Source organism: Cornus florida, unplaced genomic scaffold (genome assembly GCF_030987335.1).
Source record: "Cornus florida cultivar Cherokee Brave unplaced genomic scaffold, ASM3098733v1 CherokeeBrave_3.0.0_Hap2_Chr10, whole genome shotgun sequence".
NCBI lineage: Eukaryota > Viridiplantae > Streptophyta > Magnoliopsida > Cornales > Cornaceae > Cornus > Cornus florida.
Window position 1 is genome coordinate 84,043,721 of NW_026775580.1, and position 19,812 is coordinate 84,063,532.

The 19,812-nt window shown below is 33.4% G+C and overlaps 1 pseudogene; it reads left to right on the forward strand.

The window, feature by feature from the left end:
* The first annotated feature begins 1,233 nt into the window (after nt 1-1,233).
* Nucleotides 1,234-1,332, forward strand: LOC132280512 (small nucleolar RNA R71; annotated as a pseudogene).
* Nucleotides 1,333-19,812: the final 18,480 nt, after the last annotated feature.

A 19,812-nucleotide genomic window follows, 5' to 3' on the forward strand; every position in this document is an offset into this window, starting at 1 on the left:
GGATCCTTTTAAGGCATCCGGAAATGGAACATTTGGTTCAAACACTTTTTTAAAATTTTCTTTTGAACTCTCTTCAACACAAGAAGTTTTTAAATCATTTTTCAATAAAACCTTTTCAACATCATTTTTCAAAACTTCTTTTTCAAACACATCTTTTAAGACTTTCTCATCTACAAGGTCATGTATATGCAATGAAGGGGGAATGGGATGTGAAACGGGATGGGTGACAACTTGAGGTTGCACCGGTTCACTCTCTTCATTGGACATTTCAACTTGATTGTCCACAACTCTACCACTCTGCAAGGTAGTCACCGCGTTAACATGTTCAATGGTATGGCCTTCTGATGAGGAATGGTTTTCACAACACATTATTGTTTAAGTGAGGCATTAATGGGCATCTTTCCCTTCTCTCTTGCATTAAGAGTGCTTACTATTTGCCCTACTTGGGTTTCTAGCTTTGCAATAGATTGAGAGTGAGAATGAAGCAATTGAGTGTTAGCCTCTAAAATGCCCAAAGCATTTAAAACTTTCTCTTTAAAGGCGGGACTTCTAGTATTACTTTGGGAATAAGATTGGTTGGGAAAATGAGAATTAGCAAATTGATTCCCTTGTGATTGATAAGGTCTATAACCTTGGGATCCTTGGTTTTGAAGTGGATGTGGAATGTACTTCCCTTGAAAACCGCCTTGGGAAGGGTTTGAGCCCTCTCCTTGGTTTTTCCAAGAGAAATTCGGATGATTCCTCCAACTTGGATTATAATGAGTACCATAAGGATTGTTCCCTTGGTTCACAAAAACCACATTGACTTGTTCATTAGGTTCATTATGTACTTGTCCATGAGGACAATGAGAAGTAGAATGAAGAACACTAGAACAAGTCATACATGTTTCATTTAATGCACGATGAGAATGGTTAAGAAAGGAAGATACTTGGTTCGCCGAGTTTTGGTTAATCAAAAGTTGATCAAACCTTTGAGACAAACATTTCATTTCGGTGGCTATTTCATTTGAATGTTCGACTTGATGTAAGCCTACACTCTTCCTACCTTGTGAATTTCTACTATTCTTGGATGATAGTGTTCCATGCAAAGAATTTTCACTCATGCTTTCATAGAGACACCACACGTCATCCTCATGCCTATCAATGTATGAGCCACCCATGGAAGCATCAATCATACCCTTATAATTATCCGATAAGCTCTCAAAGAAGTATTAAACTAATTGCCATTTGGGCATGTCATGATGTGGACAATTCCTAAGCAATTCATTAAAGCGTTCCCATGCCTCATGAAATGTTTCTCCATCCCCATGTGAAAATTCTCGAATTGAGGTCCTCATGGCATTGGTCTTAGAAACCAGATAGTACTCCTTCAAGAACTCTTGTTACATTTCTGCCCAAGAAGTGATTGAAAAAGGCCTAAGATTGTTAAACCAATACTTTGCCTTGTCTTTTAAGGTGAATGGAAAAAGTTTGAGTCTTAAGACCTCTTCCGGTATGTCCGTATATTTTATGGTGGAACATACTTCAAGAAACTCATCTAAATGCTTGTAAGGTTCTTTACTAGGAAGTCCATGAAAGTTAGGAAGCATTTAAATAGTTTGTGTTTTAATTTCATAATGATGTTCTCTAAATGGTGGCAATTGAATACATATGGGTGCATTGTATTCATTAGGCACATAGTGATCTCTCAAAGCAAGAGGTGGATTAGTTACTTGAGGTGCAACATGAACACCTTGGTTATGAATTCCTTGATTAATGATGGGAGGTTGTGGAGCATACATTGGCCTTGGCATTCCATATGGAACTTGGCCTTGTTGTTGTGGTGGTTAGTGAATGAATAGCCTAGGCATGCCTAATGGTACTTGTATGTTCTCATTGTGCACATTGGGATGAAGGATACCTTGTTGGTCTATGTGACCAATGTCCTCAATATGGTCATCATTATGGTCATCCATTGATAGATTGGTTCTATTTGAACTTCCTCTTCCCCTAGGTTTTCTAATGATGGATTCAAGATGCAAATCAAATGGGACAAGAGTTGGTCTCAATGAACGATGCCCATGCATACACAATACAAAACACAACAAACCCAAAGAATGACAAACACTATACCTTCAAAACAATGCAATTAGACTTCTTCCACAAACATTAAATTCATACTCCCATACTTTAACTCAATGATGCAAGACAATAAAAAATAAGCCTCCACGCGGGCCGACGATTTAACTAAGGGATTGAGTAAAGAAAATCTCACAAAGGTCCTTTAGCACTTCAACTCCAAATTTTAAAGCTTAGCTTAGCAAATTTTTTTTAAGTTTTTAGCATTTTTCCTTTCTTTGCTTGCTTGAATTGATTGCTTAATGGCTCATTTGCTTGCTTCCTCTCCAACAATGCACCTAGTTAAGTAAGAACAACACAATAAGTAACCAAAAAAAAAAAAAAAGTAAAAACACGATCAAAAGAGTACTAATCCTAATCAATTCCACAAATCCGACGTTGCCAAATCTAATCAACAAATCCCCGGCAACGGCGCCAAAAACTGGTGGTTGTGTATCGTCGTCCTACCACAAGCTTAAGAGTGTGCATTAAGGAGAGGACAAAGAGTTTTACATTTGTAGAAGCCACTACTACCTTTCACTATAAATATAGCTAGGGCGAGTAGGGATCGTCCCAAGGGACTGTGAGGATCGAGCAATGTTGTGGAATCACAATTAGGGCTAGTAGGTCGAGTGATCAAACAATTGGTTGGTTGGTTGATTAAAGAGCAACTAAATTAAACTAAGTAATAGCAAAAGAGTGCAATTAAGAGTACGTAAAAGAGAAAGAGAGAGATATCTTGGGGTTTAGAGATCACCACCAAGCAATGCATTTTTATATCATTGACAAGTGCTTAATGAGGGCAATTAGGGTGTTGCAATATTGGTGTGTGTGTATTTGGTTGATTCAACAAGCAAGGATGACTAGTTAAGTATGTATTGTCTAAACATCATGTGAAAGTCACAATATATCTAAGCTATGAAGCATATATTGTCTAAACAACATGTGAATGGCACAATAAATCAAAACAAGTCATTAATCCTTTCATTAAACTCACAATCCAAATACAACACAAGGATAGAGACATATGCTAACTGCATTCAAAAGCTTGGATCATCAAACAACAAGCATAGATTGTCCTCCCATTTAACACTACACTACATCTACACTACTAGCATGAAAATAAACTAGGGGAGAGGCACAACCCATCAAGAGATAAGCAGGAACCATCAAGAGAATCACAAAAGCATTCTTTTAAGCACAATGTTTTGATAATTTCTAAATCTATAGCATCAATACATATAGACATGTATCAATAACACAAAATCTAGAGATAAGCATATGAACATCTATTCTAGCATACATAGACATATGGATAGAATGAAATGACCAATTGGAAGCATTAAACCACATAAATCATTGAATAAACAAGATCTATATATATCAAAGTGTCAAAACATCAATTACAACACTAATCCCTCAATAATACACAAGATTTAGATATAAAAAGCATGCTTAGGGCTAACTCTAGCCCCAAGAGGATGTCTAGCCACTCATGGTGATGATGCTCCAACCCTCAAGGGCTAATTCCATGGAAGAGGTTTGCTCCTTGTTGATGAAGATCTCCAATGGTGTCTCTAGCCTCCTCCTCTAAACTTCCTCTCCAAGAGATGATATAAATATCTAATCTATCTCCCCCCATTGAAAAAGCAATCCTTATCCTTATATAGGTAGGTCAAAATGACACCCAAAATGAGCTGGGGTCGTGTACACAATATTCTCCAATGATTGGATAAAGGACAACTTTCAATGAGCTGGAATTTTAACTTTTTGCACTCGGAGGAAGTTCGATCAATTGAACCTTGGACTTAGATCGATCGAACTGGCTGAGATCGATCAAACTGAGGTTGGATCGATCCAACTGGCTGACCTTTTTAGAAAAAGACAAATCCGAGATATTTTAGGAGATATTTTTGAGAAAAGGACAAAAGGTGGTTAGTGGGTGGACAGCTATGGATAGGATTAATCATTTGAATAAGGACAAAAGTGTTCGATCGATCGAAGAATGATGTTGGATCGATCGAACTTTTGGACTTAAGTACTTTGGGTTAAGGCTTGGATCTATCTTGAAGTGCTGAGATCGATCAATGTTCGATCGATCGAACCTTGGACTTGGATCGATCGAACCTTGGACTTGGATCGATCGAACTTGCTGCTTTGCTTCATTTTGCTTCTTTCTTCCTCCACTTTGCTCTTTTCTTTGATTAATCCCAGAATTGCTTCCATTAAGCTCTTATTTGGCTGAGTTAGCTTATTTTCGGGATAAGTGCCTGAAAATGGAAATAATACGAAATCAATCTAAAACGGTAAAGTAAGATAGATAAAGGTACTAGAATGCATAAGCTTAAGGGGTTTAAATACGCACTTTTCAGTGCTCATCAGGATCCTAGAATCGTAAGATTTTAAGAGGGATTTTAACAACTATGGGTCAAACACGAACACGACACTGTGTCAATTCAAGTTGACAAATTTATGATCCAAACAAGGTGCCAACACACCTTACTCGTGCTGGACACTCATTTTTTGGTGTCTCATGCCCTCCACTCAGCTTGCACATTCACACGCTTTTACTTATTTGATTCATTTTTTTTTCCCTTATTATTATCCAAAGTCGTCTCTACCCACCAGAGCAAAAACTGTCGTGTGGCACCAAGGCGTTGTACCTCCTCGCGACTAGACCTTGGTCAACCTAACTTCTATACTTGCTTATGCCAACACACTTCCAATTGTGCCCGTCACTTGTTTTGTAGGGTCTCACACCTTCTACTTGGATTTCACATTCATAGGCTTAGGCACTTTGGTCGGTAAGAAGAATAATTCAAATCTAAAGACTCACAACTTGTAGGTGGCTCACTCTCACTCTTGCAACTTGTTGGTTACAAATGAGACAATTCCTCTATTTATAGGCATCTCTTCCCTAATGGATGGCTATAATGCATTACATCAACGGTTGAGATTGATCCTTTAGAATTTTCTTCTAAAATATCTACAATTCTACATCATTCCGCCCAAAACCCGTGTAGATATAATCCGTTTTGCACACTCTCTTAGTGCTCATGATTTTGCTCAAAACGCATCTACAATTAGTGGGTGTTTGGTGTCCATATATAAAAATCTTAGCAACTTCACCCCCCGCCCTGCCCCGCGTGATGTGGGACATCCCAATTCTCTACTGCTCTAAAATCTTCCAACACTCTCTATATTATTCTGGAAGACTCTAGACGCAAAATCTTTACACTTGCCATGAAGACGCCCTTCTCAACACTCATGTGCCGCTTGCATAGCGTAGCCTCCCTATATAATTAGGTGAGGTTTGACATATAGCTTCCCTCTTCTATGGAATTTTATTATCATTTCTGTTTTTATGCCTAATACCTATGTTACATGGACTTGGGTTCGGGTGTCGAACACGAGTATGTATCTATACGTCGGATATGTCAAATCTCCAAGTAGAAGGACACACGAATACGGCTAAATATTCATTTTATTAAATATTTTATTTTATTTTTTATAGTAAAGTAATGTTTTTATCTAATATAATGTTCAATATAGGCATTTAACTCATTTTAAAGTAATAATATAATGTAATTGAATAATTGAATATGCTTTTTAAGTACAATTCTAACCAAAAGTGTCGGACACATATCTCATACTCATGTCCGAAGGATATATATTCAACATGAGTACTTCACTATTTTTAAAGAGTCCATGCGATACATAAAACAATCAAGAAAGATTTGGCTTCATGTGATTAGAGTGTTTTTCTATTCGTTGCTATATTTTTGCCTTTAATGATGTTTTAAAATTATGTCTCTTTAGGATTCAATCATCCTAAAGGATTCCATATTCGTATGGCACGTGCTGTTTGAATCAAGGGAGCAACGTTTCCATGTACCAATTTTACTGTATGTTGTATATCTTTATAATTTTTATTTATTTTCTTATATAATTCAAGATTATTCTTTTAACTAATATATTGTTTGATCATTAAACAACAGGAACATTGTAGAGTCCGAGATCTTTTTATTGAACAGAAGCACAACATAATTTTAGAAAATTATGGGTTGTACAAAAAGGGAAACACTGACTGGCATGTCGATGGGGTTTCCAAGTTGAGATATATCTAGAGAGAAGACTTCGTCTGGTGGTACCACAGGATTCCTTAATGGTGCAAAAAGACGATTTATTTTTACATGTTTAAGCAACGAATTTATGTTTAGGAGAGTTGTCCGGAGAGTTTATTAGAACACCAACCAATCACCTGCTTTTGGCATCCGCCAGCCCCAGGGTGGTACCGGTTAAACGTTTCTGGATTTTTTAAGGAAAATCTAGGTAGGACCAAAGAAGCTGGTTGTGGAGAAATATTAAGAGATTATCAGGGAACGATTTTGAATTTGTTCCATAAACCACTTCCTCGTGCGACATCCAGAGATGAAGTATTCTTACTTGGAGTGTTTCATGGGATACATGAAATTCTCCGAAGAAGGGAAGCAAAACAAATAATATTGTAGATTGACCATGAAAAAATTATCGAGGTGCTAAGGCATCCTGCTCGCATACCAAGGGAATATATGGAGCTTTATCTATAAGCTTTTAGTATAAAATTTGAGTTTATTCTTTAAATTTAGATTCCAATTTCAAGTTACATTGATATAAAAAATATTGTTATCTAGTAAATTTTTTGATATGTTGTCAAAATTTGACAAATATAGAATATCATTGCAATATCCTCAAGGAAACATTCTATCTAAATGAGTTGCGTATATAGCTTCGCATCTGACCGTCGGACAAAATTTTCCCATCGGCGAGAGAGGTTATGAAACACAAGTCATGTGTGATCAATCGATGATTCCACGATATGAGATCGTCCCAGAAGAAAGAATTGAAGCTGAAGAATTAGACAAAGTTGAAGAATCGGATGACGTTGAAGAATCGGACGAAGTTGAAGAATCATTTGTTGATGATGTTGGAATTTGGTACTTATCTTTATCATTTTTTACATAAAAACAGGCTACTAGTTAAATTTATTTATTTTTTTAATCATTAATAGTTAAAAATATATTTTAAATTCCTGAAAGGAGAAAGGAATTAACCTGATCTTGTGTTGTTCACCTGGCATAAAAAAAAATAAGATTAAAAAAAATTTAATATTAGGGGGAATTTAGATAGGCTCTATTTCATTAGTATCAAAGTTATCCTTGCAAGTAGTTTGTGATTTGTATATATTTCTAGACGTCACATTCTGCTCCTTATTCTATGTAAGCCTATTTTTACTTCTATTGTTTTCTTTATCTTTATTCTAGTATAATATATAGTTCACTAGGAGAGAGAGAATAGTCGGTTGAATGTCATCTGGTTCATTATACCAGCAACTAGCTGATTGTTCTACTCCAGTGTGTTCCCAGTGATTTTCCTATTAAGTTCACAACTTATTAAAGCAACTGGCTTGGGCAGGGGCTGCATATAATCTGATATTGTACATGTTGGCTAACCATGTGTGTAATTTTGAATTACATCAATTTTTTGTTATATATTTGTCACCTTATACTTTTAACCAATTTAGCTTAAAACCTTCTACGAGTGTTATGCCGCTTGCTCACATTTCTTTAACTTTATTATTCATTTTTTTATTTTTTTTTTTCCTTTAGAATTCTTAATTGTTTTGTGAATTATTGATTCAACTTTGTTCTTCTAGGTTATAGGGGAGCATGGTATTTGCCGTCGTGCTGGGAATCATACTGCGAAGAGGATTCAGACCCTTCAAAACGCTTTCTTAATTATGTGGATTGTGATGCTCTAGACCATGATAACAACAAGAACTGGGCAAATAGTACAAACGTGTTGTAAGAGTTGTGATCCCGACGATGATCACTTTCAAGTGTGGAGTATTTTGAAAAATGCAGTGACAAAAAATTGCTCTCTTAAACTTTCATGTGGAGTACTTTTCTTGCAGAACCTAAGTTGTGCTTGCTACAATTTAAAAGGTCTAATAAATATCCTAGTCCAAAAGGGAATTTTTTTTTTTTTTTTTTTTCTTTTAATGACTAGCTATCAATGATGTGTTCTTTTTAATAGCAAAATCCTTTTCTATTTTATTCATATTGTACTTATAAGATTTTAAAATTCTAAAAAGGACATATGATTCTAGGCCTTTTGTGCTTGACCTCTTTGGTTGATTGATCAAGCACAAAAGGTGTCTCTTCATCAAATAGGTGTCTCTTTTTATTTCATCACTCAATTTCTCCATCTATATTTTTATTTTATACCAATTAAATTTTAAAATTCTAAAATTGTCGCACACTTCTAATATTTACTTTTCAATTTAATCTCTTTTATTTTTATTTTTATATTTTTTTTTTTATCAATGGGCACTCTGTATCTTTATCTACAATCCTCTCTTTCAACTATTTTTTCTTTATTGCAACCTATGATACTTAAAAATACTTGGTTTTTCTTTTAAATTTGTATGAAAATCTTGCTTAATATAATGATTTATCTAGGACAATTGTACATTTATCAAATGATACCATGCTAAACCAAAGTAAAATTCTGATATTTTATTTTGTCAAAAAAAAAAACCTTTGGTAAACAAGTTTGGGTTATCAATTTCGTTTTTTTTTTTTTTTTGGGAAAATAAATTTTATTAAACAGGGAAAAGATACAAGAACAAGAAGGGACAAGCCAAGTAGGCAGCTCAAGCATGTATCAGACCATACATTTATTTATGTCAAATGTTATATTGACTAATTTCAGCAGGAAGCTTCACTGCAATTCAGGTGATAGATGACTAACCATAAAATGAAGATGCTTTCATTTCTTAATAACCTAACCAAAATACCAGTCTCTTTCACCAACGTACAAGGATGCACCTTCAGCATGTATCAAATAACATCAAGTTGAATTTTCCATTCCTCAAATATAAAAATTATAATATTTACCAAAAATATATATATATACAAAAACTATAATTTCATTGCTTAAAAAATGAAATAAATTAAAAAATATAAACTTAAATTTCTTTTATTCCATTTTCAATATAACTGCCAAAGAAAATTTTCTTTGTTAAGGTCATTCTTATTATTTTAAAAAATTAAAATAAGCGTACATGTATCAACAACACTATTGTCCGGTGCATGAACCCTTTATTTTTAATTTTTATTTTGTATATGGACTACTGTGCATTGCTATCATTATTATTGTTGTTGTTTTTGAAAATTTAAGCAATTCATTATTTATTTATTAATTTATTTTTTTCATCACCAAAAAGACATCAAATCCATTACTCAAATAATAATATGAGATCAATTCGTTATAAAGCTTTCGTGATTCCGCAAAAAAAGGAGGGAAGCTATCATGAGAGCGGACTTGGCTCCTCTGCGTTGGATACTCTAGTCCGCTTTCCTACGCTTGTCAATCCAGCAGTTAAGAGCACGCCACGTAAATAATAGATCTCAAGATTTTAATAATAAAAGTTACACGTCACCTAAACTTCTCTCTCCTCCTCGATCTATTTCAACCCACCGGGATTTTCGGATTCGGCCGTGGCTCTGCCTCGCTGCCCGCTCCAACAAACCAATTAACACTGTGTCTAAGAAGTTCATGAAATTGAATCTGTAACTACGGTGGTCAGCCCTATAGAAACAAGGAGGAAATCACTAACAATTGAATCTGTAAATACGGTGATTGATTCAGCAAAGCAACACCGTCTCTGTCTCAGCGAAGTACAGCCCGTCAAAATCGCCGTTGACGTCGGTGAATCCGGTTATCGAGGAGAGTCTGGGCGGACGGTGAATCCGATGATCGAGAAGAGTGTTGCCAGACGGTGAATTCGGTGAACGGCACTGGTGGAGACCATCCATCGATTCTCGGCAGAGAGATGAGAGGATTGAAAGAGATAGATGAGAGAGTAAAGCTAAGACGAATAAAGGGGAAGGGGACGGTGCACCAATTGGACCAATCTAATATTGACGCATACTGTCGGTTTTTTTGGGATGAATAATAGTCATCAAAATTAGAATTTTCCAATATATATTTATCTGAATCATGGAATGTCACATAATCAAGTTTATTGCAGCTATTGGTTTCATCATTAAACCAGAGCCTTGAGCTGCATTGAAAGTGCATAGTACATATATGGCATTAAGCGCATGGTACCACCAAGATAAGCTAAATCCCCTCCTAAGGGATTGAAGAAGAATCTCTCCCATTCATTCCAAAGAAATGAATCCGAAAATGGCCGCTAACCCTAAAAGTTGGCCATACAAATGATCTCGAAAGTAACCTATTTATTTTCTACTATCATCCAAAAGCCAAAAGTTTTTTCAAAAACCACATAAAGTACCATAAAAGAATCACATCAAATGAAGGCAAGATCACTTTCAAGTTCCATCCAGAGCTTCCATACTTCGTCAAGAGTATGAAAATACCTCAATCAATGTACCTTTTAATTCACTAACCCTTTTTAATGTATAAAGATTGAATCTTGGCCCAAAAAAAATGGTAGTTTTGAATTAAGTTTATTCGAATTCCCTATGTAGTCGCAAATAATGTTTTAATGAGTAAAGATTGAATCTTTAAATGAAAATATCTCAATCAAAGTACATTTTAAGTCACCAACCCTTTTTTAATGTCCCCTTGAAGATGGGCCTAAAGCGATGGCAGTCTGAAACGAGGCTATCCAAAGAGTCCTTGAGGAAATTACCCTCTTGATTAGCTTCTCTTGAAGGGATAATGCCTTGATCTAGTTGCCATTGGAGTTTTTGCCCTCAAATCGAAGCACCATAGTCTTAAGGCGATTTTCAAATTCATTTCCTACTAGTTAGGCCCATCTTCAAATAACATTTCCTACTAGTTATGCCCATTTCGAACTTATATAAGAGGGAGAAATAGAGTTAATAAGGAACGAAATTGAAGCGGCCCAACATAGGATTGGCATAATTGTAGGCATTGTAGACACCAGAATAGTAGTATGAAGAGTAAATCTGAAGAGGAGGTGCTCATTTTAAGTCCAAATTAGGTGATTCTTGAGTCTAAATTTAAGAATTTTGAGTCAGATTTCCAATGGTACCATTCCCATTTTTGGATTCATTTTCTAGTGAGAGATATGATCAGTTTTGTTCCAGTCCAACAAACTAGAAATTTGTAAGGTCTGCCATACAACGCCTCGAAAGGTGTCATGCCGATACTGACCTGATAACTATTGTTGTAAGCAAACTTAACCAAAGGCCAGTAGCCATCCCAACTACCCCCAAAATCTAAAATGCCGCCCGTAGCATATCCTCCAATATCTGAATGGTGCGCTCCGACTAACCATCAGTATGAGGATAGAATGCCGTGCTGAAATGAAGCCTTGTATCAAGAGCCTCCTAAAAACCCTATCAAAAGTGAGACGTGAACCAAAGATTCCTATCCAAAACAGTAGATACCAAACCGAGCATTTCCTCTTCTTCTTTTATATAAATTATGATCCAACATCTTTTTATAAAAAATTGTAATGTATATTTTTTTGAAACTATAAAGAAGAAAATAATAATAATAATAATAATAAGCATAATAATAATAATTTGAAGTATATAAATAAATACTCCTAAATAAATAAAAGTAAACAACCAAACCCAAAGGTAGCCCGTAGAAGTAGGGTGCGACCGTTTCGCAAATCTACTTTTAAGATATTCTGCACGAAACATAAATCTATCTATCGAATACTAATACATCTACATCTAGCCAGCTGTAAAGCACTCTAAAGTCTCTGCCTTTTTCACATCTATGGCATGACAGAGTGAATAACTTACACGCCTTTTAAAATACCTCACCAAGAAGGAAAAATAAAAAAATAAAATAAAATAAAATTCCAGGCCATTTTTATTTACCTTACCCAAAAAACAAAGGAATTTGTCTATTTAAGAAAAAATAGTGGGCTGTTCAATTCTAAAGTTAATAAAAAGTAAAAACTCAGGGAATTTTTATGCTAAGGAGAAATAAATTTAAGAGAGAGAGAGAGAGAAACCAGAATTCATTTTGAAAAAAAAAAAAACCTCGGCTTCAATTACTAATATAATTGAAGGTGAAAGCCATCTACCCCATGCACATCAAACTAAACACCATCATACGAATCAAATATGAGAAATTAGAATTTCAAAATTGAGTAATTTTAAAATTCTGAAAAGGATGAGAAGAAAAAATTATGGAAAGAGAGTAATTTTAAAATTCTGAAAAGGATGAGAAGAAAAAATTATGGAAAGAGAGTAATTTTAAAATTCTGAAAAGGATGAGAAGAAAAAATTATGGAAAGAGAGAGGGAGAAAAATATTGAGAAATTGGAATTCTATAATTATGCATAAAGATCCTTGCCTGTTAATTTTTTACCTTTAAAAAAAAGGGTAAAGTACAGCCACACCCCTGAGGTTTGGCAAAAGGATATTTAGAGGAAACTTACTTATTTTTTGGACAAAGTCACCCCCTGATAGTTCAAAAATGGACAAAGACACCCCCTTTACATGAGAAATTGACCAAATTACCCTTTGACCGTTTAGGAAACTTTTTTAACTTTACAATTTAATAAATTGGACCAATCTACCCTCATGAACAATTTATCCATAAAAAAAAAACTGTATATTGTTCTCTCTCTCTCTTTTTTTTTTTGTTATTACTGTATAAATGTCCCAACTTCTTAAAAATGTAAACGTCTAAAATGATTTTTTGATTTAATACATATATTTCAAATAAATCATATTTTGTTATTACTTCTTTCCTTTTTCTTTTTTATTTTTAAATTAAGATGCTTAATTCTTTCATCTAAAAAACTTAAACCAATCTATTTTCCTTAAAAAGAAAATATATTGTAACAGTATAACTTTATGCATCTTAAATTATATATCAAATTTTATGCATTTCCCAACATAAAATAAAATAGGCACCAATGTAACTTTATGCATCTTAACTTTATGCATGCCTTTGTTTGTTTATTTGTTTTTTTTTCCCCTTTGTTTTATTTTTTTTTTTCCCCTTTTATGTTGGGAAATGCATAATATTTGATATATTATTTAAGAAGCATAAAGTTATATTGATACCATATATTTTTTTTCAGAAAAAGAGATTGGTCTAATTTTTTTAGATGAAAGAATTAAGCATCTTAATTTAAAAATAAAAAAGAAAAAAAAAAGTAAATACAAAATATAATTTATTTGAAATATATGTATTGGATCAAAAAATAATTTTGGACGTCTAAATTTTTAAGAAGTTAGGACATTTTATAAAGTAAATAACAAAAAAAAAAAAAAAGTTAGCAATATAAATTTTTTTTTTTTTTTTTTACTTTTTTTATTCATAAATTGTTTATGAGGGTAGATTGGTCCAATTTATTAAATTGTAAAGTTAAAAAAGTCTCATAAATGGTCAAAGGGTAATTTGGTCAATTTCTCATGTAAGGGGTGTCTTTGTCCATTTTTGAACCTTCAGGGGGTGTCTTTGTCCAAAAAATAGATAAGTTTCCTCTGAGTGTTCTTTTGCCAAACTTCAGGGGGTGTGATTGTACTTTACCCTAAAAAAAAATATGCATAAAGATCGAGAAGAAAACATACCTGAGTTTGGTAGAGAGAAACAAGAAAAGAAAGCTATAGATCTGCCACGTTCAAAATGAAAACTAACTGGTTCGGTTTGGGGGAAAATCTGTGGAGAGACAAGAAAGTACGTTTTAAGAAAGACTTGTGCATTGAAAATTTGTTGTCAAATGCTTCAGTTTACGGTCTTGGAATGGATCGGGCTACGGCCTTAAATTGAGCTTTATGTTGTGCTACGGTCTTGTAATTGATGGGCTTGGATCGGGCTACCGCTTTAGAATGAGCTTCATGTTGGGTTACGGGAATACGGTTCCTACCATTCAACAGCGCTAAGCTCTTGAATTACTTTAATTTTATAAACAAAAACCTTTTTTCGTTTTTTTCTTTTTCTTTTTCTCATTCCAACACCAACCCCTCAACTATTAATACTCGGCTTACAATTCATTTGCATTGGGATCACCAATTTAATTTTTGGATTTCAACTTTTCAGCAAATTAGTGACAATTATTCTAAATGAAACAAGTACAGAAAATACCCTTAATGTATACTTATCATAGTATTTTTACCTCCAATATAAAAAAAGAATAACTCTCATAATCTTTTCACATTGTGCAAAAATACCCTCTCTAACATAAATTAGTACTATAATACCCATTTTACTCTTTTACTCTTCCGAAAATGTCCAATGGATATATGTTACTAATCTCATATTATAGGGGTGTTATGTGCACATTATCTTACATTTTATTTTATTTTTTCAATTTTTTTCTCTATATATATCTCTAAACATTTTTCAAAAAAAAAAAAAAATAACTTTGAGATTTTGTAGAACAAGGATTTGAATTTTTTGAAATTTCAGTTTACTCTTTTTTACTAATTTCTTTTTCTTTATTTTATTTTTTTTCGTACCAACACTGTTATAAAAGAAAAAAAAAAAATAATCAGTGTACACTGGTTTCGGAGTTTGGAAAAATTTTGTTTTCTTTAGTTTGCACTTTATTTTTGCTTTTTATTTTCTATATTTATATTTACTTGTCCATTGTCGGCGTCCTCCAATAGTGTCATTTTCAGTCATTTTATTTATTTTTATATATTTTATAAAATTGTTCAGTAAGGGCTATTTAGTCAAATTATGATTTAAATTTGTCAGAAGGACCTATTTGCACCATATTGAAATTTTAGTGGTTTTTTTTTTTGCACGAGAGGGGCATTTTCCAACAGTATCCTTTTTGGTCATTTTACAAAATTATTTATTTTTATATATTTTATAAAACGGTTTAAGTTAATTTAGTCAACTTATGGTTTAAATTTGTCAGAGGGGCCTATTTGCACCAAATTGAAACTTTAGAAGTGTTTCTTGCACGTAAGGGATGTAATATGCACTATAAGTATTCTGCACTTGACCCATTCCGGATTATCTAATCCAATTTTTAAAATTTGGGGTTTCTCTTTGTTAGTGTACATTTTTGTCTAAAAAAAGTAAGAAAAGTCTTGCTTCCTCTATAAATTTCAAAGAAAATATATATTTCTAAGGGCTCACAAAATATATACTAGTTGTCTAGTTCCCAATATTATTATATTTGATGAACTCGCTGAAGACAACACTCCATATAGAGAGCGGCAAAATGGTGAGCTGAAGGTCTTTTGGGTGTGTTTGGATGGGATGATTTGGAGGGATATAGAGAGAAAATAAAAGAAATGATAGGGTTTAAGTGTATTTTGGTGGGTTAAATGGAGAGAAAAGAAAGGATAGAGAGATAAGGAGGGATTCCTTCATTTGCTGTCTCCTTGTAATTGAGAAGATAGGGAGAGAAAACAAGTGTTGTTTAGTGGTATTTTAGTATCCTTTCTTTTCTTTTCTTTTCTTTTTTCTTCTCTCTTAACTAATACTATCCTTTCTTTTCTTTTTCCTCCTATGTATCCAAATGCACCCTAAATCAAGTAGGTATGTTGAAGTGGGACAACTTTGCTGGCGTTTTTTTTTTTTTTTTTTTTTAGCCTTTCGCTTGTTAGCTTAGTGTAATAATCATCAAATTATTTCAAAATGGAGAAAATGAATCACGAATGTAACATTTAATGATACGTTATTTACTTCTTATTTTCACACGAATATAAAAATAAAGAAAATGATAAGGATACAGAATGGTAATCCCCAAATAGGTAATGAATCCGATGTGGTTTTGACACTTAGACTCTTTAAATATTCTACTTGTATAAAACATTCTCTTTCTTACGTCACATAATAAAACTTTAAGGGCAAAAAATGTTGGTTGAATATCATAGAAAGAGAAGGTTGGGGTTCCTGTTTTTGCCATTGCCATCACCATCACCATCACTGTAGGTTTACACATGTATATACATATTTTTATATATGGACGTTCTCCATACCATGACTTTATTAGGGCCAATTTCGAAATCGTAGTTTGATCCACTTTTACTCAATTTAAGTTCAAGATCTATTACTTCGATTTGAACATTATGCAGAGCTTAATTTTGAATTAGTAGTCTCCAATTTGACTCTAAAATTTTATTCTAAATAATCTTTTCACAAAGATTGAGAGAGAGAAAGAGAGGTCGAGTAAATTTTCAGGGAGAGAAAATGAATATAATTTAAGTCCTAATCGTAGACAAAAATTAAAGAAAATTTGAAAGAGATAGGTAAATTTTTAGAGAGAGAGGGTGAATTTCAAACCCAATTTTAGATAGAGAAAATAAAAAAAAATAAAATTAGGGAAGAGAAGGAAGAAAGAGTGAAAGTGAAGGGCTATAGGTTGAATATTGAGGGTATATATATCTTTATATTTATTGAACAATTTTTTTTTTTTTTTTTTTTTTTTTGAAAATTGTCTAAGTAGATCGCGTTATCACTACTCTTATAATATTCATGACTCCTAATTTCACATTTGATTATAAAAATAATATTCATGTCCCCTAATTTCACATTTGATGAAAATAATACTTGAATCATACTAAATTTGATTATATTATGGACTTTAAGAACACGCATGGCTAGGACAAAGGAGGAGTAAATTTATTTCTTAAATTGTATACTCTTTCAATTAATTATTATTATTATATATATGTTTTTTTAAGATAAAGTAATTCACTTATACACTGTCATGTCTGAATTCATAATCTCTCTTGGAGAAGTACGAATTTAGTATTACTAGAACACCTACATTTGATAATTAATTAATTAATCTTCCTTTAATCACATTACCCATACGTACATTCTCTCTCTTCAATATCTACACACATCTAGAGAGTGTGAATATCTTATTTTGGTGTGAAAAAAAAAAAAAAAAAAAAAAAACCCTCCTAATTTGGGATGCTCTATTTCACAAATGCCCTTTCCTTCTTTTTTTTTTTAATTTTTTTTTTCTTAAATTTATATATTTATTATTACAAGGATCTTTTCACCTCCGTGAGCGGGACCAACTTTAAACCATGGGAAATAATCCATGTCTATGAGGTAATGGTTTCCGGAACTTCTTACCTTCTCAAGGTTATTTAGTCATCGGCATTAAATTTTTTCTTTTTTTTCTTCTTAAAATTTAAATAAATGCGCCCACACTTGCAATATTGACCATAACTTGACTTCATCGACAACTTATTAATAGAAACGGGATAAATTTAGCACTCCCTTTGTAATCAAATGCACTTTTTTTTTTTATTAACTTAAATGACAAATATATCCCTAATGCACTGATGCTTGATTTTTCTATTTATGAGTTAAGAATATTTATGTCATTTGCTCCGGTTGCGGGCATAGCGTAGTTGATGGTAGGATGGATCTTTGGTGCCTAGATGAACTATATTCAATGTACCAAGTTCAAATTATCTCTGCTATGTAAGTTTGCAAATTAAATCCCACCTGTGTCATGGGACTGGTACAGGTGGGGGTCATCCATTGAGAAGACTTAAAAATAAAAAATAAAAACACACATTTATGTCATTTCACAAAAAAAGTGAAATGCATTGGTGAAACGAAAAGTGTGAATATCGGCTTACTGTTAATACTATCACTAAAAGAGATTTAATTTTGCATATATTAAGATTTTGTGCTTAGGGCGGTAAATGAACTGAGCAGAGTTTGGAGGTGTTTGGACTAGGCTCGATATATCTCTTTAGGTGTTTGAACTTGAACGAGCCTAGCTCAATCATGATCCAACTCGGCCCGACATTATTTAGTCAAGCTTGTTTACAAGACATCAATAATATCTATATATATATATATACACACACACATACACACACACACACTACATACATATATATACAGTCACACACTTAGGGCATGCATATTTATATATATAACAAATATGCCGATATCAGAGCAGAAGAGGGAGAAAGATTGATGATAGAGAAAATTTTCAAAAACAAAGAGAAAAATGAAGAAATAGTCAATAACAGACTTGAAAATCTGGTACAAGTAGCTTTGTCAGCGTTTTAATTATCATCACCAGTGACTACTCGTAATGGTTGCTTGGTTTGTGTTTCTATGTTGATCTTCGTCGACATTTGCTTTATATCATGTGAATGAGGAAGAGATATTTTACTATTTTAGGATTACTAATTTGCAAAAATGGACTATGAGACTTTAAATAGTTAAGTAGGAGGTGTATCGTTAAATGAAAATTTTATTTAAAATTAATTCATTTATTAAACAAACACAAACTCGAGCCAAATCAAAGTGTTGAAAGATTTTCATTGTAGACGTCTCAATAGCCTAGTGGGTTAGTACCTCGAGTAGATTTTGAATTATCAAACTTCGACTCTCTGTATCTACTAATCTACCACACATGAGAAAGTTGGTTCTTTTGCAGCTGTAGTTGACTTATAAGACCTCAGTGCACATGAGAAGACAAAATACACGTACATTCAACTATTCCTCCATTCTTCGGTTACTTCACTTCAATTTGTTGTTTAAGCCTTTTCCTGCATTTCTTTATATATATACACATTTTATTTACGTATTCTTATTGTTTTACTCCTTCATTTTCTTGTATTCAAATCATAAATCCCACAAGAAACACAATACATATTACTAAAGTACTACCTACCTCTCTCTCTCTCCCTTCCTTCAATATAATCACAGGAAAAGACATCTATGATGTTCTTGCGGCACTTGTGCCACTATATGTTGCCATGGGATTGGCCTACAGCTCAGTCCGATGGTGGAAGATCTTCACACCGGACCAGTGCTCCGGCATCAACTGCTTCGCGGCGATCCCACTCCTCTCTTTCCATTTCATGTCCACCAACAACCCTTACACCATGAACTACCAATTCATCGCAGCAGACTCTCTCCAAAAGGAAGTCATTCTCATGGCTCTCTTTCTCTGGTAAGCCTTCAACAAAAAAGGCAAAAAAGGAAACTTGGAGTGGATAATCACTCTCTTCTCTCTCTCTACTTTCCCTAACACTCTTGTCATAGGCATCCCTCTGTTGAAGGCCATGTATGGAGACTTCTTAGGGTCTCTAATGGTCCAAATAGTGGTCTTACAAAGTGTCATATGGTATACACTAATGTTTTTCATGTTCGAGTATAGAGGAGCAAAGCTTCTTATTAATGAGCAGTTTCCTCCAAGGATTTGTTTGCACCTAGCAAGAATTTATCATGAGACCTGAAAGTTACTTTTCAATTTTTATTTTTATTTTTATTTTTATTTTTATTTTTAATGTGTGTGTGTGTATATAACAATCTTTGGATTGGACAAATTTTTTAAAAAAATAAAAAAATCACCCACTTACTTTGCTTAGATGAAGACTTGAATCCCGACCATCAATTTTAATAAGTGAAAAAATATCACTAGAGTACAATTTTGTTTGAATTTAAACAAATTTCAGGTGTGAATTTGGATTTAAGGTCTTTTATGTTGATTGTTTGTGTATGGATTTGTAGTCCCACCTGAAAGCTTGAAAGTGGGCTATATAATGATAGGAGCACTACTTTATCTTTTGTGGAGAGAGAGAGAGCGCCGCGGGGGGGGGGGTATCATCATTGATGGATGTTGTATTGGTGTGAAAAGGTGTAATTGTGCACTAATAAGAGTTATAGTGGCGCATTTTTTGTATTTAAATGAAACATTAGGGTTATTAAATGACGAATAAAAGTTATAGTTGGGCATTTTTTTTTAATTTAAATGAAGAACTA